Raw genomic sequence first — 27,153 nt, forward strand, 5'->3', positions numbered from 1 at the left:
TAGATAACATATCCTGCAGATTTAAACCATGTCTTGTAAAGATCAAGAGAAAGTTAAAAATAGTCTATGCAGTTGTTTAATAGGGCCACAAACAGATGTAAAGTTGCGAAATTTGGTACTAAAACCGATTTATAATTTAAGCTTGTTATCAATTTCATAATATTTATTCTAGCTTATGGAAAATATTTTGTCTAATAAAATCTACAGTTATTTCCTTTATACATAAAATATTAATTGATTATGCTTTTTCAAATTAAATTATCACGTTTGGTCACGAAAAAATGTTTAAACATATTATAATAATCATTCATGGACTTTTCTACACTTTTATAAATTACACCACGATAAAGTTTATGAATAAGTCTGCAAATTCTGGACGATGACAACTCCAGGCTAAACTCACAACTTTATATATCGTTGTGGCCTTAGTAAATAAATGCACAGACTCTTGTTAACTTTCTCTTCGTATGAAACTTTTACTGAAAATCAAAAGCAAGTTGTTTCTCATTTCAACATCACATTTGTAAGTAGAATTTTGCTTTTATAGCAATGGATAGTATCGGAAAATCAATACTGAAATCGTGACTGTCCATTCGTATTTGCGATAATGCTCAATAGTAAGATCATACAGATTTCAAACCTGGTAGATATGTTCCTTGGTCTATGTCTATTGGTTTTTGGGTCAAAAGGTGAAATATCTGTAGTCTATATGTTTTTGTCTTGTGCATATGAAAATGTCATTTAATATTTGAAACAATTAAAACTTGTAGTGACCAGTAGGAAAAACGCCAAAATTCACCTATTTCACGTCTAAAAATTATGGAATAGGGTACTAAACATTACTTATTTTGTTGCTAATAATTTAACTAACTATGCTAGAACTATTATATAAAACATTGAAATTCCGCAGTTGCCCAGTGTAATAAAACAAAGTATGCCCGACAAAGTATTTTTAAATATATTATGTAAATAATATTTGAATACACTATGCCACGCTACGCGCATCAGACTTCCTTGAGGTTCAATGGAGAATTATAAGTCTATATCTCATTTCATTATTGACAGATAAAACGAAAGGCAAAGAAAAGAAAGATAATTTTAATCTCTAGGAAACAAGAGAGAAATTGTGTCCTTCTACTGAGTGATAGGCTCAGACGACGCTAAGCATTCCATGTTTGGGCAAAAGATTCGCAACTTCTTAGAACTCATTCTTGTCTAGGTAAAATTTAATTTTAAAATATGGTGGAAAATAACCTATTTACTTCAGATGAGCTGGAGTAGAAGCAAAATGTGTTGATAGCAGTCAATATGTTAATACCACATGTATATTATGAAACATTTTTTGGCCAAGCAATATATTAATTGTCTACGTAGAAATAAAGTTTCATAATAAATTAAAATTCTACAAATGATTGACATATTACATGATAAATTCAAATGTTTTTTCAATAAATTAGCTTTTGCCGCATTGTTAGAATAATAAGATTTCCATTGAGGTAGGAAGGGTACTACAACAAAACTAAAATCATAATTATTTACATTGATATTTCACTCTAATATTTTTTATAGAAATTTAGTATTAAAAAAAAATAATTTATTGCACTATTTTCTCGTTAAAATCCATAAAAAGCAATGTATAAATACCCGGTCAGCCTAATTCCATAAAGTGACATCAACAATAATCTAACTCAGTGTTGCTTATGTAGAAATATAAGCTTCGTGTAAAATGTCGAGTCTACAGGGCAGGTCATTTTAGAGTCAATCTGCGGATAGACAGTTAAACAGACATATCGGCAGACAGAAATAAGCCCACTTTTTAAAAGTGATAGTCTTAGCTGATGTTCAGCTAATTACACTGTAATTCAAATCGTAATAGCTAATAATTTATCCTATGACATAAAACTTCTTTAGATAAATCAATACCCGGAAAATTTTACAAAGACGTTTTACATGCTATGCATAAATTTATATATTTCCTATAAATATTTATGAGTGCAAATACTATTTTCTGTTTTTATCTTATTCTGAGAAGCTATAGTGATGCAGATTTAACATAGCGCACCCTTAGTGTGACAGGACAATCAAAGAGGAGCTATAAGCAATTTCGTCCTGGTCATATAATAATGTACATACTAATTATGATGATTCTTTATAGTGTTAACTAGTTACCAACATAAAAATTGAGAACTGTATAAAAAATTAATTACTTTAAATGGAAAGAAAACAATAAAGAATAAAAACAACTGTTTATTATCAAGAGTACAGTTCAGCATCTGAAGATAACAAAAGAGGAAAATTAAATTGCGCTCTGTGGCTGGTGGAATTTAATCCACAACGGAACTTGTTTGCTAACTAGGTACAAAATTGTTTACTGTAATTGTGCCAGTTAACTTAATCAGATGTTTCCCTTCAAACTAAATGATGTAAAAAATATAACCAATTGATTTCATGTTTTTTTAAACTTTTATGGATGATCAAAATCAAAGATTATCACTCTAGGAGCTGGTAAAATTAAATTTATGTATGTCTGTCTATCCGGACAAATAACTGACCTATGGAATATTTGGAATTCTGCACGAAGCTGTATTTCTATATAGGTAGCAATTAGTAGTCACTATAAACTCTAATTCATATTATTCAATACAAATGTAATAAAGTAGAAAGTGAATTTTAAATGTAAGGAATTTTGCCTTTACCGTGTTCTTTGTCGATAAAAGTTTAAAGTGTACAATGATTTATGTAATTGATATGTTGTATGCAATCTTAGCAAAGTCTTTGAAGCGTTGCGTGTTGTAGCGTACTCCTATATTTCTATCCTGAGTAATACTATACAAGTTTTTCTTAAATAATACTTAACTAACGTTTTATTTTGTTTGAATACAGGATGATACAAATTACATTTAAAGTACACTTGTATTCTATACAGGAATAACATTGAGTAATAATTATACAACCTTTAAATATGGTAGTATCATAGTTTAAAAAACGGTATCATTGAAATATTTTACCTTTAAAATCAATTCTATAAAACTACAAAGGAATTTTTCAATGATAAAAATGACTCAGTTATTTTTTTAATCTTTTAACAATTTAATATGTTTAATTTGGGAGAACACTGGGAAAGTAACAGGGAAAAGTATAAAAGCAGTATACATTTTTACTTAAAACTGTGAAATTTACATTTATGGATCGAATATGTTCTAGTAAATTTGGAAAATATTTATGTAATACAATTCTTCATCGTGTTTTATTATTATTTTTTCTGGAATATAAGCAAAGGGAAGTTTACCCTGTAAAGTCAATGGAAGAACTCAAAACAACCGCTAATATTGAACCGGATTTTACTGCGCAGGTTTTCTTGGTTCTTTGTTTGAAGGTTATTTTCTTGGTTCTTCTTAATACAGGTCTGCTAAAAAAATCATAAAAACACAGCTGATATAGACTTATTCAATATAATATCCTGTGTAAAGCAGTCAAATGAAATAATATAAGGATTCTTTAAAATACATTCTGATAACAATCAGTATATATATGTATATAAATGTACATATATATACTGTACATATGTATATATATGTACATATATATATATATATATATATATATATATATATATACAGAGTGAATATAAAGTCAGGACCCCCCCCCCTTTATTTTTTTCTATAGGTAATATAAGGAGATATCCTTTGGGGAGTGGTGCAATATGGAAAGGAAGTTTCATTATATGATATTGAAAATTGTTTTTTATCTTGAAAATTATTAACCTTAGTACCTGAAGGTGAAATCCCAGATTTGAAATGTACATAATATGAAAAATAAAAGTTTTAAAAAAGTGTTAAAAGGTTTTTACATATTGTGTTATACATATTAAATTTTATATTTCGTTATGTTTATTTTTGGAAACTATTGATTTATAAACGCAAGGGGGTAAAGGTAAGTGCTACTTCGGATAAGGTGATTTGCAGTCCTTAACATAGAAACAATAGACTCACTGAAACCTCTGAATCGAAATTAAAACAGGAGCAAAGTCTATACATAAAAACAAATTTAATATTATACATACCAATTGAAATCTATCAGAGTCCTATGCTGCTATAAGATTTGTATATGTACTATTTATCCTGCAAATTCAAAACAAATTTTTAAAAGAATATCTATTTTTGATCCAACCGTTATGGATTCCTACCATTCAGATCATATGCCTTTATATTAGTTATAAATTATTTAAATTTCTTGTTTAAATCTGTAAAAAAGGTTGTCTTTGAAATGTCAATTAAGCATTGACAAGTACTGCATACTTCATACTTGATAACATGTACAGCTAAAGTTTATTTTATTACAATTTATATTTTTGTATTTTGATAAGCTCTGTACTTATCGGAGACTGCAGAAATGTTCAAAATAAGAAATAATTTTATTATAAATTGACTCTGACTTGAAGGTTATAAAGCTTTAACTTTGTTGAAATGGTACTTGATGGACAAACATATGATTTTGAAATATGTCATATTTATTAGTTTGTAACATTTAATATGTTTTTTTCAATTATTAAAAAGTGTTTACGGTTGCGTAATTCTTATTGTATATTTTTGAAAGTTTAGAGGCTATTATTGCGGGGGACTCAGCTTAGAGGGGAAATTTCTTCGCCAATTTGTCCAGTACACAATATTAATCTACATATTAAACTAATATCTCTATCATTCGTGATTTATGCTCGGCGTTGATGAATCAATTAGTTAGTAATTCAGGACATTTTTTATATATTTAGACTTCCGGTGCATAATATACAACTGTATTAACTTTAATATTGAGATGATATGGCCTTAATTATTAAACATTAAAATATAAATGACATATGATCTTTCGGTCTAATAGGGAATCTAATGAAGGCATCTATCATTTTACAATTTATTTAGTAGTTATATTTAGATTATATCTATGAAAGTAATAGATATATAGTTGTACACAAAATAAGCTGTTGTTCGTAATATTAAAAAAACTTCTAGATTAAATTGCCAAACTATGTACATAGTGTCAAAAACTTACTCCAGAAATTTAAACAAACTCTTTCCGTTCAGAAGGGAAGTACAATTCTTATAGAGAAGGAAAAAGTATTATTTGATATTCAAATCCTCTTAGCTCAAGGATGTGCACACGCATTTGTTATATTTAAGATTATTTTAACTTATATTTCATATGATGTAACTATGTACTTTGAAGTATGAATATATCGATAAGTTGGAAGTATACCACATCACATATCATAGGTTTCGATGATGTTGCATGTAATATTGCAAATCTGTAGTTTATTATAATGAAATTTCATTTTCGAGATGTCTTGATAGATATATTGGCAATTCTTTGGATGTTTATCAGTTTTCAAATAATAGTATTATACACACATAGGCACTATTAAAATATGTATATGTAGTAACAGTTAGGCTTTATGTTTCAATGTCACATACGTGAATCTCTTATAGGTATAATAAGTCTGTTTATACATCATCATGCCATAATGATTATCAATAACGCCACTGTAAAAATATTCCTCTAACACTCAGTCATACTCAGTGTTTCTCATATAAAATGACTAACCTACACGCCCGTTCGTTATCAGCATATCGTGCTGACAGGCTGGCAGTTAGATAGGCAAAACTTATGTTTTGTACCCAACTTCGCTAAGCTCAAAAAAACCATTGTTTAACAAACATTTGTAAATTTTCCCTTTGTTAAAGTTGTATCGTTATATGAATATTGTCGTTTGTAGGCCTTTTCCAAATTATTCAAAATTGTTGTTGTTGTAAACGACAGGTATTTAAAATCTACTTTTATATACAGTTTAAATATTTATATAACTAACTACCTTTGATATTTTCTGCACTAATACTAAAATTCCGCTCTTAATTTAGTTTTAAAATGTGTTCTCCAAATTTTATATATATTTTTTCTCACTTTGTTATATTTAAAATTGTAATAAGACCGTAGTTACAGATCTCACTTTACTTTAAAAATCTGCGAGATTATTTCCATAATGTTTGACTTAGTATACTTATATGGACTATATGCAAAACTCTGGTTCAAATTTGCTTTCTTCAGACTGCCTCTTCGGCTCGAATTTCTTTTAAATGTGTCTTTGAAGACTGTTCACTAGTAGGCCTACATTAGGCATACAAAAAATATAAAACAGTCTTTCTTACTCTTTTGAAGGAAATACATAAGTATGTTTTGTTTTTGTTTGCCTGCATTAACTATAATATAACAAATAGGTAATTTTAACAATTATTTGAAATATATAAGTTAAATTTACAATAGTGAAACGTGTATATTTTGAGATATATTTAATTCAGAATCATTTATTACACTCATTACTGAATTTATACAAAGGTTACAAATCAACATTTTGAAACTTTTATAAACTAGAAAGATAGTAATTAGTTATTTTATATATGTGTTTAGAAATGTATGTAATAATATCCAATCATGTGTTATACGTAGTTCTCTAACATAAGAAACTATTTTTTAAAGATATTTGACCAAGAGCGTAATCCTTTATAAACTGCATTAGTATACCTTTAAAACTTAAAGCATTATTCTAAATATTATTTTCTCAAAACAATGACAGTCTAGTAACAGAGCTTTAATGAATTTGGATACATTATAGAGTTTTCATTCTGTTTGATAATTTTATTTCAACATTGAAATTTAATTAATTTACATCAACGTATAAAATATGAATTACTATGGAAAGGATCAAATATGTTAAAAACAATAAATACATATTTTGGTTTTTAAAATACTATCAAACATTATTTCCTCTCTGTTTTGTTGTAAAGATAAAGTAAAATAGCAGAACCAACGAGACAAGTAAGAGAAAGCCACATATGTTTGTAACACGTGTTACTGATATTTTGCTCCATTGTGGTTGGTGTTGCAGATATAAAATGAAAGTCACAGCACAGAGAGGATGAGAGCGTGAGGAGGGCGTTATCGTCCTAAAACTTGAAAGTCTAATAAAATCGTGAGCCTCTCTTGTGATGAAATCCCCTTAATCTTATACGATATACATAACACAAAAACGCATGTTCTTAAAAATGCTTATTGAATCAGTAATGAATTTTTCTTAATCAATATAAATGATTATGATCCCTCTAATATAACATGGCAATATTATTATGTTATCCGAATATCGAAAAAGTTTATTATTTTTGTAAAATATTAGTAAAGCATCCTCTTGGTATAGGAGATTGCACAGAACTGCCGTTTTGACGAAGCTTCCAAGAGATCTTTCCAATTTTTTGCTATCATGATTCTCCCAGTCCGGATACAAATATCATAATCCTATAGTGTATACATCCATGTACGTAAATAAATACTCTAACAAAACTGCAGCAAAGCAAATACTCGAACATGACCAGAGTGCGTTCGTGAGCCAATCTTCAAAAAATCTTGAATTTTCGTTAATTCATATTCGAACAAACGATTTAACTCAAATAATTCTTAAGACTTTCTTGTATTCATTTAAGGTTTAGGATGGTGGCTATTTGAAGTTTTTTAAAATAATTGTTATATATCAGTTACTATACATTACAGCACAAAACTACTCTAGAATTCTCACGCCATTTACAATATTGAATGTCCTTACATGATTTTTATTTCAACAATTTTAGAGGTAACGGAAATATAAAACTAAAAGTAATATGAACATTAAAGGAATAATTGTGAACACGATAATATCACAGTCCATAATAGATTAAAAAATAAACTTCATACGAAGGCAATAATTATATAACGTTTGGATGAGTTTGTTATGCAGTTTAACCTACAAATAATAGCACGATGGTGGGCATTCCGACTTACGTATAACTTTTAATTTAATAATTCCCCAATTAAACCCAAACTATAAATTTGAAGACTTGTTATATAAGAATAACTTTTATTCTTTTACTTTTTTCGATATCACTCAAGGTTACAAGATAGCGGCCATTCGAAATTTGGAAAAGGTATAGTTATAAATATATATATATATATATATATATATATATATATATATATATATATTTAAACCAAAAGGGGTTTTAAAATTCTCAGGCCATATACAACAATGTTTGAATTTTCGATATATGTTATATTTATAGTAGAGAACGTGGAAAGTTTTAAGCAGTTTTCAGAGTTGCGGGGATCATTAAAAATGCGATAACCACCATAGATTTTAATATACCTATTCGGACTAAACGTGGTACAGATGCAGTATTTGGATAATTTGGATTGTTGAAACTGGTACTTCGTGTATATATTTTGAACTATAAACCAATGAGCTTTAAATGGGTTTTTAAATTTATAAGTTTATGCGATTGAACCATCATATATGAATATGTTTACAAGGTTTTTTTTAAATACAAATTTCCACTAAATTAAGTCCACATTTTACTAAGAATATAACGCTTTTACAATTTTTTGCCTAATAAGTTTCAATATAACAGAGGTAACAAATGTTTGAAAGTATTAACATTATATTTTATGCCAAAACTGTGAGTTATTGCTTCATAAGAGTTTTGTAAATTAGATATCGAAACTAATATTGTGACATTTAGAGATGACAGGTGCGTGTGGAGTTTAACTTTCTTAGGACTGAACCGGAAGGGATATTTATTTCTTAGTCATAGTACATAAAATTAAAACCATAAAATTAGACATTTATGATTTAATCTTCCGTAATCGTTACATGTATACTTTACGAATAAAGAGTTATGGGAGTTATTAATAAAGTAAATAGGTAATAGGTAATTGTAGATATTGTTTGTATGTAAACTCTGAAGAAACGTATTTTTTAATAAATATATTCCAAGAATAACATTATTGAAAAAGTGTTAGCAATATTGCAAGCAATTCAACTGCAAAAAGCGTCAATCAGATGGCAAATTATTTATTTTCTAGCAATTATGGATATATAATAAATATTATATACATGTGCTGAAATAAACTGACCTGCTTTGTCTTTGATCGATTTTTATATTGGATTTTTATTGTTGTAATTAATTAAGGTGTATTTCAAATGTACTTTTATAGAGACTGTGAACTTCGTAATTACTTTAGCGGTATCCTTAGGACATTTATTTTCTATATATTTATAGCGTTAATGCTTAATTGGTCTTTTTGATATTTTTAAAAAGCTTCGAAACTTTAAATTTAAAAAAGTAGTATATAGTTATATTTTAAAAATAAAACAAAAACAAGTTTACTTTACAATACCAGATTACTAATTATAGTTTTACAACGTATCCATTATTGCAGCTGTTGTATAGTTTTAAGGTAACCATAAAATAAAGTTACCACACAACGGTTAGGTAAAATATCCTTTACTATATTACTGGAATTCAACAGTACTGTTACTGAATTCCACAATTATAACTAGGTTGGTCTCACTATATTTAATGTGTAGTAAGAAACGAAGTTTTGCAGTACGTTTAGCGTTTATCTTCGTATAAACCCTAAAATATTTGATAATTAATATTTTTGCAACCTTTGTTACTGAAATGTAATATGTGGAAATACTTAAAAGCCTTGTAATTTACAAACTCACACGTGGATACTTAACCTAATATATAGAATTTTTCCTTGACTTGACATCGGTTTCGAGCACTTCTAAATAAAGCTCATGTAGGTCAGAAGCACTCAAGTTAGCTAATTTCCACCCAAGCAAGTGTGGTGTGACTCAGGACGATAACTTCCGCTTTCATGCCACATCCGGTGTCCAACCCCTCTTGTTGAGATCTAGTTTCCTGTAAATAACAGTGAAACCCTTTAAAGGTAGACACACAGATTGAAATAAATACGTATAAGTATGATTAAACTTATTTAATATATAGTAACTAAATTCACAATGCAATTCTTACACTAATATTATACTCAACAAACCATATCCTAACGAAAGGAAAGTTTTTCTGTAAATTTATCTAATAATTAGTCCTAACGAGGGTTTATATTTATTCAAGCTAAACTAAATATAACATCCATCTACTTACTATAAATATCAGACAAAATTTGAAAACCTACTAATGTAGTTTTTATTTATTTTTTTAAGTTATATTTTAAACTCTTAAAGTGAATAAATACTCTAAACTGTAGTATTAGTTAGAAAGAGGTAAAAAAGAACATTATTTTCGCATATCCTAATAATAATTCTTTTAATACACACGCAAACCAGCAATTTTTAATATTATATCACTTCATCAAAAAAGGTATTGGTGTTATTTAATAAAATACACAGAATGCTGCATATATATATATATGGCAGGCGAAGCGTCAAAGCTTTAAAAAGCGTCAATATGACAAATAAATTATTTATTTTCTAGCAATTATGGATATATAATATTAGATATATTATAGATTTGATTTTGATTGTTGTAATTGACTGAGATGTATTTTAAAATATACTTTTTTGAGGATGTGACCTTCGTAATTAATTTAGTGGTATCCTTGGTACATGTATTATCCAGTTATTTGTATTGCTAATGCATGGTTGGTCTTTAGGTTTGATATTTTGTAAAAGCTCATAAAATTTCAATTTAAATTTCAAGTAGTATATGGTTATTAAAAAAAAAAAATAATAAAACCTGTATGATAACAAAGTAGCAACGATTTTTACGAAACTAGAGTTCTAATTGCAATTGAAGTATTCATTAATATAGTTGTTATATAGTTTATAGGTGTAAATAAAGTATAAATTAAAAGTAACTACAAACAAGTTAGGTATAACATTCTTTGTTATCTTACGGCAATTCAACAGTACTATTGCTGAGTTCCACAGCAATTGAATGTATATAATTACTATCACATATCCGTAGCCACGGATAAGTGATAGTAATTATATAAATATTAAAATTAATTATTTTGTTTGTTTTGCTTTCACACGTTAAAGTTTAACTTACATTAAAAAAATAAAACCAATATTTAAGACTTTTATTGTTTTGTAAGGCCTTTCGATAGCGAGGCTATCTTCTTCAGACACATCACAAAAGTAAATACAAAAAGTAAATTAGATTTTCAATTGATCATACTTTTTGTTTCAATTTGTGAAGTTTGTTAAGCTCCGCAGACTTAAGGGTCATGTTGAAATGCTGGAGATGGACCTTATATTGTTAAAATAGTAACCAATATAAGCTAAATCTACAGCATTTTAACCGGTTGTACTGAAATTTTACATGCACATTAGTAGTGTCCATAGTTTAAATATAGACCCACTGATGCTGTAGGTCGTCGAAAAATTACAAAATTACAAAGCCAACAAAATGCGTGCGAAGCCGCGGGTAACAGCTAGTTCACATACACCTAATTGTTTCAAAATAACGTAATCACTTTATCATAAGTATACTTTATCAGTTTTATTAATGGTTAAACAATTCGCACGGACGTTTCTTACATTATACTTAAGCTTTAAGAAACAAAATAGTTCCTTCTCTTGCATGTGACTTACGTAGACGTAATACTAGTACATGTTTAGAAGCAACTAAAATATACTTTAATGAATGTATTCCGGTATCCTGAGTTGAAACAAAACCGTTAGAATCCGATAAGAAAATGATTTATTAACAAATGATTTATGTGTTTAGATATAATTTTCCCTCAATAAGGGCCTTTGGCGCTTATCACAATAGATGGGAGATCACATCATTTCATATCCGAGGTATAACAGCCCAGTTAGTATATTTTAAAAAATACCGGGAGTATTTTTTTTGAATGTTTCCTTGGTTGAAATAATACTTATTTTTAATTAAGAATCACAGCCCTTTATGGATACTTCTCTAAAGCGAAACTAATTAGAAACCTATATTTATACAATAAAAGACTATAAAAACTTTTAGTGTTTGGAATTTTGGTGGCCTTTGTAATCAATCTCAATATAAAACTGATGAAGTTAGAAATTTTATATCTATTTATATGGGTCTATCATCTTCTACACAAGCAAAATAAAACTTAATAATTAACAATCGGCAACGGCAGTCATCATAATGTTAAGTTTGCAAAGATGTGATTAATCTTCTACTTAGATCATCAGGTGCAATACTTCTTTCTTGCTTATGTGTTGAGGATTAAGGATATATACAATTATATTGTAATATGTAATATACATTTCTAGTATACGTACTAGGATAAAATAGTGAGAGGCTTTGAAACTAAATCAGCTTTATAAATATGAAATATAATTGGTTTAGCTACATTAAGTTATCTACTGGAAAATGCCCAGTTAGTCACGTTGCAGACAATAATAAAACCAAACAAAGTGAGAACCGACTTCACATGACAGTGCCTCCATCCCAAGTTATCGATCATTAAAACTTTCCTTATTGATTAGGCAAACTTTGCATTCAATGAAAATGAATCTCTAAAACGAAAGGAGAACATCCTGAGGAAAATTACAAGTATGCGATAAAACAGACGATGCTGGTGATCCCAACTGTGTTACCTGCAAGTCAGCGGGAACACATCATAATTTTAATTAATAGTCACGTAAGTAATCTAGAGCATTATATTTCAGTTAAGTATGAGAAAATGTTAAGTTAAGTCACATTTAAGTAAATACCTACATTCATTTGTACTTATACGTCTTCTGAGCTACAAGATATATTTACTGTTAATAAACTATTTAAATTCTTTAAAAAAGAAAAAAAATTCATATTTTATGTATTACCTCCGATTTGGAAATTATATCTTCTTTAAATATGTGAATAAGAATTAAATAATAAAACTTAATATATCCAAAATAAGAGGTTGTATACTTACTTGTTATCCAGGATCTTCTCATATATGTATATATATATATATATATATATATATATATATATATATATATACAAAATCTTAACATCACTTTCTTAGTATCATATTCACGTCTCTATAATATTATCATACAAATGTTTTATTTACCTAATGGTACTAAAGAGTCAGTTGAGATATGAAATAGGCTAGGAGATAATATTTTAATATCTACCACTATATAGTCTAAATAAGCTTCTGTAGAAAAAGTATTCATTCGTTCTGTTAGAGTGTAAGCGTTGTAGTGGGCGTATGTGGATAGAATTGTACAAACATTCTACATACAGTTGAGGCTATTGAACATTTGAAAAATATTTAAATATTTTCCCGATCTTCATCAAAAGAAGAATATGTCGAAAAATACACCAATATAACAGAATATCGAACCAAAAGTTTTTTTTGGTTCCAACTAAGTTACTTCCTGACATGTGTTACTGTCACGATAAAATAACTCATTATGAATGACAGGTTTGTTCATTCAGTGATTTTGTAGTTACCAAGTTTTGACCTACATTAAATTTTTTATGTTTGAACTCTAATATGGATATTTTCAAAACATTGTATTGAAAACATTTATAAATAAGTTAAATAAAAAATTTTCGTTACAGTTTTAATATCTAAAGGGTTATTAATCAGTAACGAAAAATTTTAATATTAAAGGTAACAATGTGCTTCGCCTTTTTAGTTCATTGACTCTTTACGGGCGCGTTTTCCGACAAGCATTGTGGAGGTGAAATATTATACTTTCCCTTCAAGAGAATGTCATCCCTTCAGGGCCCTTAAGAGCTCTCGACAGTAGAGTTTCATCACATTATCGACCTTACAAAGTGTCACCTGATCGTTATGGTCCTTGTACGTCCTTAAGCAGTTTAATTTTGTGTAAACTAGACCTTATTGTAATACTCACTTTAACAATTATTATTCGCTTACATCACAAAATACAAGATATAAAATATGGTTTACTTAACTATAATTCCTGTGAATGAGAAATGTTTCTGTGGGGATAAAACGGAGTTATAATAGTAGTAGTTGAATTAGCCATTTTCGGGGTTAACGCCTCTATTTTGTTTAACAAAAATACATAATACTTTTTCGTATTATAATTTCCTTTATTTTTAAGCAAAAATTCAAATATAATGATGGACTGTGAAAAATTGTAATTAATACATAAGCACCTCGTGTTAATATAATCATTGATTACGGAATAAGTATTCTTCGTTCTTAAATGATTACCTAAAGGTGATTAATGTTTACTTACTATATGCAATATTTAGTTGCTGATTTAGGAACAGTGTGTATTCATTGTACTCCTGTGTCGGTCGAAATAAAAGTATTCGAAAAATGGTGTCATTGTTGCTGTAATGATTGATTTAAAATGTAGTTTTGAGTAGTATGTATATAATCAGGATCCAAGCCACAGGAAAACCCTTCCTCTTGAGATCGACATCCTTAACTGCAGTGCCCAGCTGTTCAGGAGGAAGGTCGCATCACTTCTAGCAGCCCAAGAGTAATGAGATGTGCCTCTACGGAGTGTTGTATACGTGTGTGTGCGTGAGAAAGTGTGTGTGTTTATAATACTCTCGTTTTATTGCCCTCCAGTTCTTTTTCATCAATGTTTTTCTTTGTTCCAGGTACTGCCGATTACATATAATAACTTATTATATATATATATATATATATATATATATATATATATATATATATATATATATAATATTGTTATTAGTATCTAGTTTTTAGTAATCCATGTCTCGCTGCTATTAGCTGTATTTTGCTAAATATATATCTTGCAATTTGATTGTTTATATATTAATAGTAATCTTTTTGTTTACGTCTTGTTGTTTATAAGCTTCATATTGCTATTTTACTGTATTCTCTCGATTTATATACTTAATCATTTTACTTTATATTCTGTATTTACATTATATTATCGCTTGTATCAGCTATTGCGTAATTTATTGTACAATAGTTTGTCCGTTCATAAATAAAATAATCGTAGGTTATCCGGAAAACCTTTAAGAGACGTTTTGCTGTCTACCAAGTGCGCTCTATATTGTGAAAATTTTACCTAATAAGCAGCGGTAAAGCTTCTTTTAGTCATTTGTTAGGGATATAATACACGGTTGTTAATTTTAGATCTTTTAAAGTCTTTTACAAGATTATTTGTGCTGAATTAAGAAAAGAAATTTCATTGAAGTTAGATTCACAAGGGTTAGTGCCCATAAATTTCCATGACTCACGAGATGCATCTCAAGTATACCTGAATCTTTCAGATTACAATATATACCTGATTTTAGGAAGAGAACATTTAAATTTGACACTATAAATTCACTGTTATTATTGAAATATTGATCATGCCATAACATGAATAAGTGCTCTCTTGCATTTTCCAAATTCTCTAAATTAAAATAAAGCCATTTAGGATATGTGTTTTACATTTAATTGTAATAACCATAAATTTTATGTTTGAGAAACAAACAGCTTACAATTGGAAACACTTTCCTGAGTTCATGGTTATTTATCTCTATGCAAATATATGCATGTGGCTTGAAGGAAATAAATATAGTACACACACGTTTAGAGACCTTTTTCCTAATGCAAGTTTATTAAGTGCTAATCCAACAACATTAGGAAATACACGGATTTGTATATGTTTAATAAGTAAGGCTTTATCTGTACGTAAATAAATTTACAAAGACAAATAAAATATATCATCCATTCTGTCTTTAAAATAAATTATATAAACATTTTCTTCAATTATTAGCTCAATTAATTGTCCTGGTACAGTAATAAATGCGTTTAGCATTACGAAAGTTTTGATATAGTATATTTGGCAACAGCAATTTCTTACGTTTGGGACTTATAACTGTGTATTGAAAGAATTAAGCAGTTTTTTTTTATCAAGCTTGGATACAATCTAATAAAACATAGTAATAGTCATACGTCTTCAAATAAAAAGTAAATAGGTGTTAGAAACATAATTATCGATCAACACAAAGCAAATGATATAATTATATGATTCATTCAACAAGCCTTAGAAAGCTGTAGTATAACACTTAAAGATAAGCATCCACTGACTTTACAATTTATTTAATTAAAATAATTTACTAAATTTGTTTTAACAACCGTATATAAACTGTTCAATAAATAATAGAAAAAAATGCTACGACCTTTTTATATAAATATTTAAAAACAGTAGTAGCTGTTATATAGTTTATTTAATGTTACTTGTAGTATATTAAATGTGATATGTAATATTTATATACATTTTAGGGCTATGGTAATTTTGGATGTTAGGGGTCATAGTCGTAGAATATTAAAACCTTCTCGAAATTCCATCATAAGAGCTATAGCAATAGGCATATATCTATATAAGGTACATAAACGGTTGAAGATAAATTATAATATCTCTAAATATGTTGTGTTACATAATTTCATGAAATATTAGATATAAATTAGGGAAATATATATTTTAAATAATATATTATATAAAATTAATGTTTTATTAATAATAAGTACTTTTTATGTCATACTTCCCACACAGACTTAAAAAATAATATACTTATAAGCAGTAAATCTCTATTTTTGATTTTAAGGTAGCCCCTCTCTCCCAGTTTATGCCTCTTTAAATGCTAATTATTGTAAGTGACATTTTTTTATTATTGCCTAATGAAATGATTGAGCTTAATCAGAGTAAAACATATATCACCACCTTTTTAATAATACTATGCTATTATATAAGTTTATTTTTATCATGCAAGCAAATCAATATATTACATTAGAAAATTTAATTATATTTGTATTTCTCCTTTTAAAGTGTGACTTTCAAGGAATTGTAAAACTTGCCAAATATTTTATTCATTGATATATCTTTCTTGTTAATCAATTAAATATATTGAGTAAATATAATGTATGACATTAAATCGATATTGTCTTGACAATTACTTTTGTTGATTTTATAGTTCCTTGGCAATTATGTACAACATCATTGTTCTTGCACCATACTATTCTGCAATATTAAATATCTTGAATCAGTAGTTTGTACAAAACTATGACTTTACAAATATTTAGAGATGTTGGGGGAATGAAATACATTTTTCCGTTACAATCCTTTTTAGGAGTATCAACAGTTTCCCTAAAGAACCTGGGGCAGTGCAAATGGCTGGTTGTAAACTCCTGTTTTTGGATCGTCATAAACAGCTTCGTCTTTGTACAGTTTCTTATACAACTCTACAATAATAGTGAATCGATTATTTATTGCAAGATAATTAGCAAAGTTTTAACTTATACATTTACTCTGCATGTATTGATTCAAAATGTAATAGATTACAGAACTCAACTTGCAATAGTTCTGGATCTCCGAGCTGCTGAAGAAAAACTCAGGCCCTATGATATGAAGAATATACCAGCTGGAAAGTATTACATATTAGCTATGTAGAAACAGTATTCACTGGTTTTCTACATTTGATACATTTAACGATACTTATCTAGGCGCGATGAAATTATACTTTGAGTTCTAGCATGAGCTGTGCAACCACTGTTCATTTCAGGGTAATGAGTTTCACCAACTTCGTTGCATACGTTGTGTTGACAAATCAATTTTTTGAAATCAGCAAGGTACTAAAAAGTTATACTAAATATGCCTCTGTTTCGGTAAATGACCCATCACTGAGAGCAAACCTGAGATATGCCCCTCAGTTGTCTGTCTCAGATGCTGGATTTCTGAGAACAGCAAACTTCACCCAAGAAATGAAAGGATCATTGTGCCGAACAAAATCAGATTTCGATTCATATTTTCTTTCTTTCTCACTTGGCTGTTCCTTACAGCTGAACTTAATCTGCCTGAAATAACGATTTATTCAAATTCAAGACGTACAACAATGCCTTTATATCATATACCATGCCGATAACAATGTGTTTCAAACATTTCACAATGTGCTCCCTGCTACTCCACGCCAGTGAAGAATCAGTTGCTGAAAGTGCTGAAGAAGTCGTTGAATTGATTAGATATTTATTGAAAAATTAAATAAATTTAGGACCTAGAAGAACTAAACATCGCGTGTTAGCAAGCATACACCGTTCCGTTCTAAGTAACTCACGAATATTCTCCACGGAGTATGCGCTGTTTCTTGAAATACTTGATACAGGCCTTATGACTTTCACAGCTATAATAAGCGTATAGTTGTATCCACTGGGATTGGAGTGATCTTTTACAAAGCAGAAAAATTTATAAATTGAAGATTAAATGTTAATTTGTTCTTTGAATAGAAGTAGTAAACACAATTAATAAGTCGATAGCAATGAGCCATTTCATTTTTAATCCAAGACAACATGTGTTTAGGTGACACGCTATTCTAAAGCGGAAAATTAATTGAAAATTAATATATTTTTTGTATTTCGCTCTATCATTCCGAAAATATAGTATATCGCTCTTTGGGATAATTTACATGAGAGATGGTTTTATCTAATGAAAATTAAACGTCTGAGCTCACATTTTGTTACACTTTGAAGGCGGTGCAAGGCACACTATCCTAATTTGAATTAGTGAAATTGTATGAACACACAAGTACTTATATACTTAGCAAGTTTTATTGTATTAATTTTTATGTATAACAGAAGTAGGCCTTAATAATGAGATAGTGAATAGTATTATATAGAGCAAGAATTGAATTGTATTTACATAAGCGAAACGTAACTAAGGACACAGTTGAAAAGTGTCACATATTCTAATTTTGGAAATTCATTTTATGTAATCATATTGAACTATTTTGGAATGCAATTTCGATTAACAAGTGCAAATATAATAAAAGAGGAACAGTTGAAGAATCAATCATGCTTAGGTATTTAAAGAACACTTAACACGTTTAAGGAATATCAAAGAAAACTGCAAATGCCAAGGCCATAAAAAAAGGAAAACTAAAGGAAAGAAAGAGTAAACATACGATGGCTGAGTTTTCTTACGTAAAAATGTAAACGCATGTGTGTACCAAATATTTAAACAAGATTACCTGTATCAAAGAAATCTGTATTTTACTATTTGTTTTCCTAAAGTTTTAACTATCATGGAAAAACCATGCTTTCCGTGTCATAACTCTACGTATTTATAATATAATTAGGTTTTTTATTACATATATTTTTATATTTTTATTCAGTAATGTGTAAATGTGTAATGTGTAGCCACAAGAAACAAAAACTAAATAGAATACCTTATAATCTTTTAAGTTACAACCAGAATTAAAAACCAAATGTCAAACAAAACTTAATTTACAGATTGTTACTATAACTCAGTATCAAAATTCTAGGTTGTAAACATTTAGTTCATTTTATGATTAAAAATAAATAACTAAATCTGTTGCTAAGCGTTAATATCGAGAACTAGCTATTTTAATATATCCGTTGAAACGTCTTTAAAAGTCCAAAAAAGGTTTGACGAAGAGAAAAATTAGAAAAGTTTTACTGAACATGTAAGAATTTAGGAAAATAATTATAATATTCCGAAAAGTAAACAAAAGTTATCTGAAATTTAGGTGGAACTTCCGCCAAAGTTCACTAAAGAGACAGATATAATTATTTTATTTACATTTTAATTTAAGAAAATATTAGATATATCGTGCTTAATAACAAGTGTAATGTACATTGCAAAAACGCAGTTACTATTTCATTTTGGCTTTAGTTTGCAGCAGTACCGAAAAAACCAGCTGATGCTTTGGAAATTCTATTTAAATACTGTTATAAATTCAAATTTAATTTACTCATCAAAATTGTATATTTAAAATTAAGGCAATTCAATCTGGATTGATATCATGAAAAGGTGTATGGGATTTATCCTGCAGTCTAAGGAAAAAATTAATCTTTCTTTTATATCTGAAGCTGAAGACAAGTGACGTAAGTAGATATTCTTAATTAGAGAAGACTTTTAAAACCAAATTTGATCCCAAAGCCAAAATGTTTATTTATTTTGTCGGTCAGTGCAACAACACAAACTTCACTATGGGAACGTAAAAAAGTTAGACCGGGAATGAATTTAGACGAACAGGTACATCTTGGCCACAAAGATTTTTCAGCGAAAAGATATACTAATCTCTTCATTGGGTTAAAAACTTAACTCTAATCATGGGACTTTAAATATCTTATCCTAACCGTAGAGTACAAGTTACGATCTGGTTTGTTTTGACCAAAGTAGATCTTGAAAACAAAATAATATATATATATATTCTTTAACAGGGCAATATCAACTGTGGGACCGTAAATACATTAGAACGGAAGTGAATATAAACGGCCGGAACTGACTATTGTTTGCCTCAGCATAGTAACATGTACATATTTTTAATCGGAACAACAGGCCCAATACTGCTGTATCGTCATAACAATTATTGTTTCTAATCAAAAATACTCCTCTAATTGCAAAACCTGATTACATATGTCAGTCTCAATTTCATTTAACCTCTGCTTGTTTAAACATAAACATTAAAAATGTGTATTTTATGTATGACTTCTTAAATTAAACATATCAAAGGCTCCATGATATTACATCATAAGTGCTTACATAAAGTGGGATACGGATTCTGATTTTAAAATGGCTGTGTAAAGTGGTGGGCAACGGCTTGTTAAGAATAAATTATTAGAACTATATCTACAATGGGACGTAAAGTATCATTGTTCCATTTACGTTCTTATTTAACAGCTCAAAATGAGTTTCGAGTGGGTGAATTCGAAAATAAAAAAATTATTTTTTTATATGCCTGAATCAATGCTAATATATTATAAATTATTAAACAACTTGTTATGTTTCTCGAGTCCATTACCCTTAATACAACAGTTTGTAATATATTAAGCAAGGCCCATTCATTCTGATGTTACTTTATATCGGATATTTTGCCTAAACGGTAAACTGTTTTGTGGCTATTCCAACTAAGATACTAGATATATCAACCAATTAAAATATCCTCAAGACTTCCTTTTCTGTTATCCGTGAAAGTAATAGATTGCTCTGTTTTAAATGTGCTTATTAAAAATGTTCTTAAATAATTAACTCTTTATAATTTTATAAGTGTAAAATGTGTTTTCTCCAACATCCTGAAATTAATTGAAGCTGACTTTAACACTTCTACATCTCATGACGCATTAAAAACCAAAGTATTTGAATTAGAAGCAAACATAGATAGGTGTTAAAATGCAGCGCTATCATGTTGCTGTAAGTTTTACAACAAACAACATTAAGAAGCTTTTTAATGACACAGGGAGATGAAAGTTCACAAATATTTGTGCCATGTACTCTCAAAAGGTAAATGATATATTTTTCATGAAGATAAACCACATCCATGGGTTGAAGTAGGATGTAGTAAATTAAAAAAAAGTAGAAAACGACCTTCCTTTACAGCCTAACGTCACTATAAGCCAGAAACACTTTAGACAGAAAAACAATTTGAACTGATAAGTAGAGTTAGCTTAAATTTTTGGGGTAACTTAACCTTTAGAGTATAAGTGGTACACAGGAATTTATAGTCCTAGATAATACGTTATACCCGATATCAATTATAATTACCACGAGAAGTCCTTTTTTGACCAATGTAGACTTTTAAGATTTATGTGCGTGTATATTACCTTAACTGGGGCAACATTGCAAACGCTACTATTCGGTTTAACCAAAAGTGCTTCTTCACATGCTAAAGGGTTAACTGAGTGGAAATTTGTTTAGCTTTAGAATCTCTCACCAATGATGGAATTGGAGCTAGTGTCCATTTCTAGCATCAGGTGTTTACCTCTATGTGTTTGCAGTATTCCGTACCGAGGAGTTGGAAACTTTTCAATATCAAGTGATGGCTGGAAATAAGCACTTTTAATTACAGCTTTCTGATCGCAGTGTCACTTTGTGCACTCGTAAAGTGGCTAGTTCTGTATTTAAGTAACTCTAGTGGTTCGATCGCAATGTTAGCCAACGCAATGGCAGATCAGGGTCGACCCTCTTGTCTGCTTCTGTGACTAAGTACTTTAGTCCTAAGGCTCAGTCCCGACTTATGCCTATGACTCTTGCATCAGGAAGTCATCCAGTTCATCCTTCGCAATAATCTGCCTTAATGCTACTGCCAACCGACTGCGTTGGAGTTTACTCTGGCCAAATTTAATTAGGCAACCCGAACTAGGTCTTCTAGCAGCCATAGTCGGTTAGTAATATTAGGCGATTAATTCCATCCAGATATTTTGGACAATTGCGGTCCCCTGACGGACTATCAGATTGCCTGCTGGATTTCCCGTTTCTCCAGAACAGTATACACATTTGGCCTTGCTTTTGTCCCCCTTATAGGGACAGGCTTTGGTCTAGAGATCTGTCGCCGCGCAGTGACCACATACATCGATTTCCACCTTGCAGTTCTTAGCCATGTGCCCGTACAGTTGGCATTTGTAACGAGTCACAATCTAGTGGTCGACAATTTAACAGCGGGCCCAGTGAATACAGACATGGCCAGCTGCGATAAGTGAGTTTCTTGTCTCAGCTGAAGCTTCGCAGACCCAATTATTAGTAGTGGGCTTATTCCTTGTCCGGTTTTGAAAAAAGTCTTACAGTTTTCTGAAAATTTTGCAGAGTGAACTCCTCATGCTCATTGTTTTGAGCGTGTACCACGTCTAATGGCGATGCTGGCTCCCAGGCTTCCTAGAGTGGCCGTGCAGCCGGTGTACATCGATTTGATGATGCTATTCAGCAAGCACGACGACACTCCATGGGTTCTTAACACCTCAATGGCTGCGTGGGAGACTGTGTTGAAGGCCTTCCTGACGTCGAGTTGTACTCCGGCCGTTCAGCCCTTCTTGTCCTGCTAGATGACTTCATCTAGGATCCAGCAGTTCACGTAGCATCCAATTTTGGGCCGGAGACCACGCTGCCTCTCTGAGACGGAGACATGACGCAGAGGCCATGTTTCCACTAGACCGCTGAAGACTCTCCCCACCAGAGGAATGGTACTAATTGGTCTCCAGTTTTCTGGCCTGGTGAGGTCCTTCTCCGCCTTAGAGGAGGTCAGGTTGTGTAGCCATGCCCTGAAGTAGACTCCTATGAACAGGAAAATGTTGTACAGGACTGCAAGGGTGTTGGGTGCGCGGGGATAGGATATCAACCCTTTCTTTACAACACAGGTCGGTCTGGGAGGGCTAACGGGGCGGAGGTGTTTGATCGTCTGTAAGGTCTCCTTCGCCTGCAACCACTCTTGCGTTGGCCTTCGGCTCTGTCTGCGGCAGACAATTTGTAGTCACGCAGGCCATTTCCAGAGACCCTGGAAAAGATTAACTGTGGCGTCCTTAGGTGGCTCAACGCGCGACTCCTCCCACACCAGGTCACCCAGGTTGTCATTCATAACCAGGTTTTTCCAACCGTAAGGATTCTTCTTCCAGAGGTCCTGGGATTGGGCGAAGCGTACCACCTTTCTCCTGGTCCGCTCATATCTGTCGGGCCTGGTTGCCCTCTCGTCCAGGCGCTGCTCTTCCGCGGGGACTGCCTCCTTGAAGGCGACGTGCAGCAGCTCCGTCAGTCACCCAGCTCCTCCTGGATGCGCCCCCACGTGCAGCGAAGGCCCAAAGCTGGTCCCCGATTGGACATAACGGGCTGGATGGTATAAATGTACGCCAGGATCCTCTCCCACTTCCGCATGTCATTTCCCCTACCTCTGCTTCAGGTGTTCCGGGTTGGTTTATTTATAATTACCAATATTAATTACTAATACTTTATTTACTTAAAATATTCCGAGTTTAAAATATTTTAAAACGTTAACTGTTGTTTGTTATTAAGATCTTATCCTTAAACATTTGTTAAACTATCATACATAATCAAAACTTTTATTTGTGTCACGTATACAAATGATCGTCTCGTAACATTTATTTCGTAAAACTTTAAAAATTTCACATATAAATTATGATTACCATACAAAACATAATTTACATCTTTAAAAGTTTAAAAACACTATTTACTATTATTACATATGAATGTATGTAAATAATAAATAGGTATACACCGTGATATCAGTCTGTTATTAATATTTTGCTACTATAAATAATTTTATGCGTGATTTCATCAATTGTTTTAAGTTAATAGAATAGTTTACACTAGTTAGTAATATATCATCTATTGTAATGATCATACGTTTCAGAAGTAAATGTGTTGAATATAAGTGGATTTATTATTCTTACGTGTTACTTGTCACAAAACTGATAGTAGTTAAAATTAATCGCCGCTTTTTCTGAGAAGAAGAATTGAATTTATTTGAATTTTCATTTAGTCTATATGTAGTCCGCCACATTACTTAAATTAGTTTTTTGTAAGTGTTGTAAAATTAAAATCAAACATAATATCGGGATGTAAGGTAATTTCATTTTATTGAAAGTTTTCATTGTATTTATTGTAATAACGATTACACCAAATTATTGTTAGAAATATATAACTAGGACAACTTGTGTATTGTTCTTGTGTTTAACTCAATCTTATATATATATATATATATATATATATTTATTAATTAATATTAGTTAATATATACATATATATATATATATATAATTTATTTATATTAATATTAACATACATTTATGAGAACATTTCTTATGTCAGAAGGCAATTAACATAGGGTTTTTCAACAGTATTTAAAATAATGGTAAGGGTTAGGTAGTGTTTTTCAGTTATGACCAAGCACTGTATACTTAAAATTTGATTGAATGTAAAGTTAAAAGTATATTTGTGCTAACAATTTTAATTTGAATATATGGATATTTTCCTCTTGGGTGACCACCGGCACTTGTAGAATAGGTTAAAGATTTCAAAAAGTTGATGCCTCTCAATTGACAACTGTTTGACAAGATACATTTAAAGACGTAGTTCTCGCTTGATGGATTTTGTAAAATAACTACTGTTTGAATTATAATGAAAATAAAAACAGTTTATATCATTTAGATTTTTTTATAAAAATATGATTTTTTATAACTTAACTTTTGAAACAACAACATGTGAAAATTGTTAACAATCTAACGAATAACACTATTATTTTAATGTTCATAAATTTATTCCTTCAATTTTCTGTCAGGAATAAATTGTAATATAAAGTGACTTTTGTGAACAGTACTGAACTTTAATTATAGTGAACGATGTCGCTGAAAGTGGACCTACTTAGTAAAGACGAACTGTTGTTTGAAGTTAAACTTAGGGGTGTTGATCCTAAACCGGGTTCTGTGGTAGTAGAATTAAAAAAAAGGTTAAGACAACTTATTAAGTTAGAGGTAGTGCCCAATGTTGTACATCTTAAAGGAAAAATCAATTATAAGGACGAAATAGATAGCGTTAAGGAGTTCAATGTTCAATGGAAGCAAAATATTATCAACAATGTATTATAAAGTCTGTTGCTAGAATTTTACAAATATTTTAAAAATTTGTTATAATAAAATAGGTTAAATAATAACAATAAATATGTATTATTTCATAATAATATCTTGTATTACAGAAGTTTATTATAATGTAATTTTGTTGTTATTTATATGAATAAGAATGATATATAAGATATATCATTTTCTTTGTTTGTCAGCGTGTCACAACTTTAAACAGAAAGAAAGTTTGAGATTAAAAAACTTCCTCTGTCACTGAGTTCCTTGCCATCCCAAGATTGTAAAAAGAATCTTTGTACAAACAGTAGTTGTGTCCAGATGACTTTTCAGGGAAATGCAATAAGCAGTTACAAAACTTAAAGATGTACATTGAAGTAAATAAAACCAACTGAGGAGCGCGTAAAATTATTTTATTATTTGATTTATTCACAAATAACACTTGCCAATGGAAAACTGCTATAACTATTTACATTTACACTGAATTTAGTTTAAATTTTAATTACTGAGTAGAATTAGATAGTCCAGTGAAAGAAACCGATACTTCCAAAAAATATTAAACTTACTTCATTACGTCGAGTAAAATTTTTGAAAAAGTAGAAAATTAAACATAATCTTGTTTAGTAAAATAAAAATCATTCCGTTTATGAAAGTCATTGTTCTAGCAATCTCAAAATTAAAAAAAATTTATATTAGAATTTCCAAAAGTTTGTCAGTATCGTGTAGTATTAATAAATACATTAGTCGGTAAGGAGTTAATCAGTAATGATGAGGGTAAAGATAGTATGGTACATTAAACATCACTAATAGCTTGGTCCTGAAAGCCTTGTATAGTAATAATTGTACAGTCTAGGCCGGAATGATTAATCGGTTAACAAATTATACTTAGTAGAAGCAAAATACAAAATAAGAGTAAAATATATATATATAGTAAGTATGCTCGTACTTTTTGCGATTCAATGTTTATTGAAATTATATATATATATATATATATATATATATATATATATATATATATATATATATATATATATATATATATATATATATATATATATATATAGAGAGAGAGAGAGAGAGAGAGAGAGAGAGAGCTGTAGGATAACTATGGGAAACAAAGGCAATATCAAAATAACACCAAGTATGCAGTCTTAGAGATTAAATATTAGTCATGCACTAATATCACAGTGCAAATACTATATTCATAAATAAGGAACAAAATCGTCAAATCTAAAATTTAATGTTATATCAAGTCTTTCAGAGTTATATGAAATATTTTTGGGGAAAATGAAAATGAATCCCTTATCACACAACATGCAGGTGTACTCTACTATATGCAAGCTAAGAAAATGGTAAATACTTTTAACCAGGCACTAAATGTTACTAAGCTGCATTACCGTAAATAACAAGGCTCTATGGGTATAAAAATATTGAACACTTACTATATACTAACAATCCACATAAAATACGCTAAAATATCGTTGAAGGAGAATATCGGGATAAGGGTGCCAGGGTGTTCGTCACTTAAAAAAGGTTTATGAGTCCTGAAATGTATAGAGGATAAAGATTAGAATAATGCCAAAAAGTATAAACAATTAGTAAAAGAAATATTTTATTACAAGAAGAAAAACATAATTGGAGCTATTATTATTTTGGGTTAGCAAAGAAAAGTTAACAACGGTTACACAACAGAGTTATGGCCGTGAAAACGATAAACTTAATTTGTTACAAAATTAATAATGATTGAGTATAAGATTTACTTCATCAAGAAGGGTCGGTGGGAATAAAGTATTCGTAATGGGCAGTTTTAAGTAAAGGATGCTAATACAATCGCCGGAAAAAAGAAACAATTAAAAATGGTGAGTTCTGTAAAGGTTAGAAGAATTATTCTAACACAGTTTATTTATGACTACGTCAAAATTACAACAAAAATAATCTGCGTAGTTTACTTCATAATTTAAACTTTAGTGGAAGAAATTATCG

Source organism: Homalodisca vitripennis, chromosome 7 (assembly GCF_021130785.1).
Source record: "Homalodisca vitripennis isolate AUS2020 chromosome 7, UT_GWSS_2.1, whole genome shotgun sequence".
NCBI lineage: Eukaryota > Metazoa > Arthropoda > Insecta > Hemiptera > Cicadellidae > Homalodisca > Homalodisca vitripennis.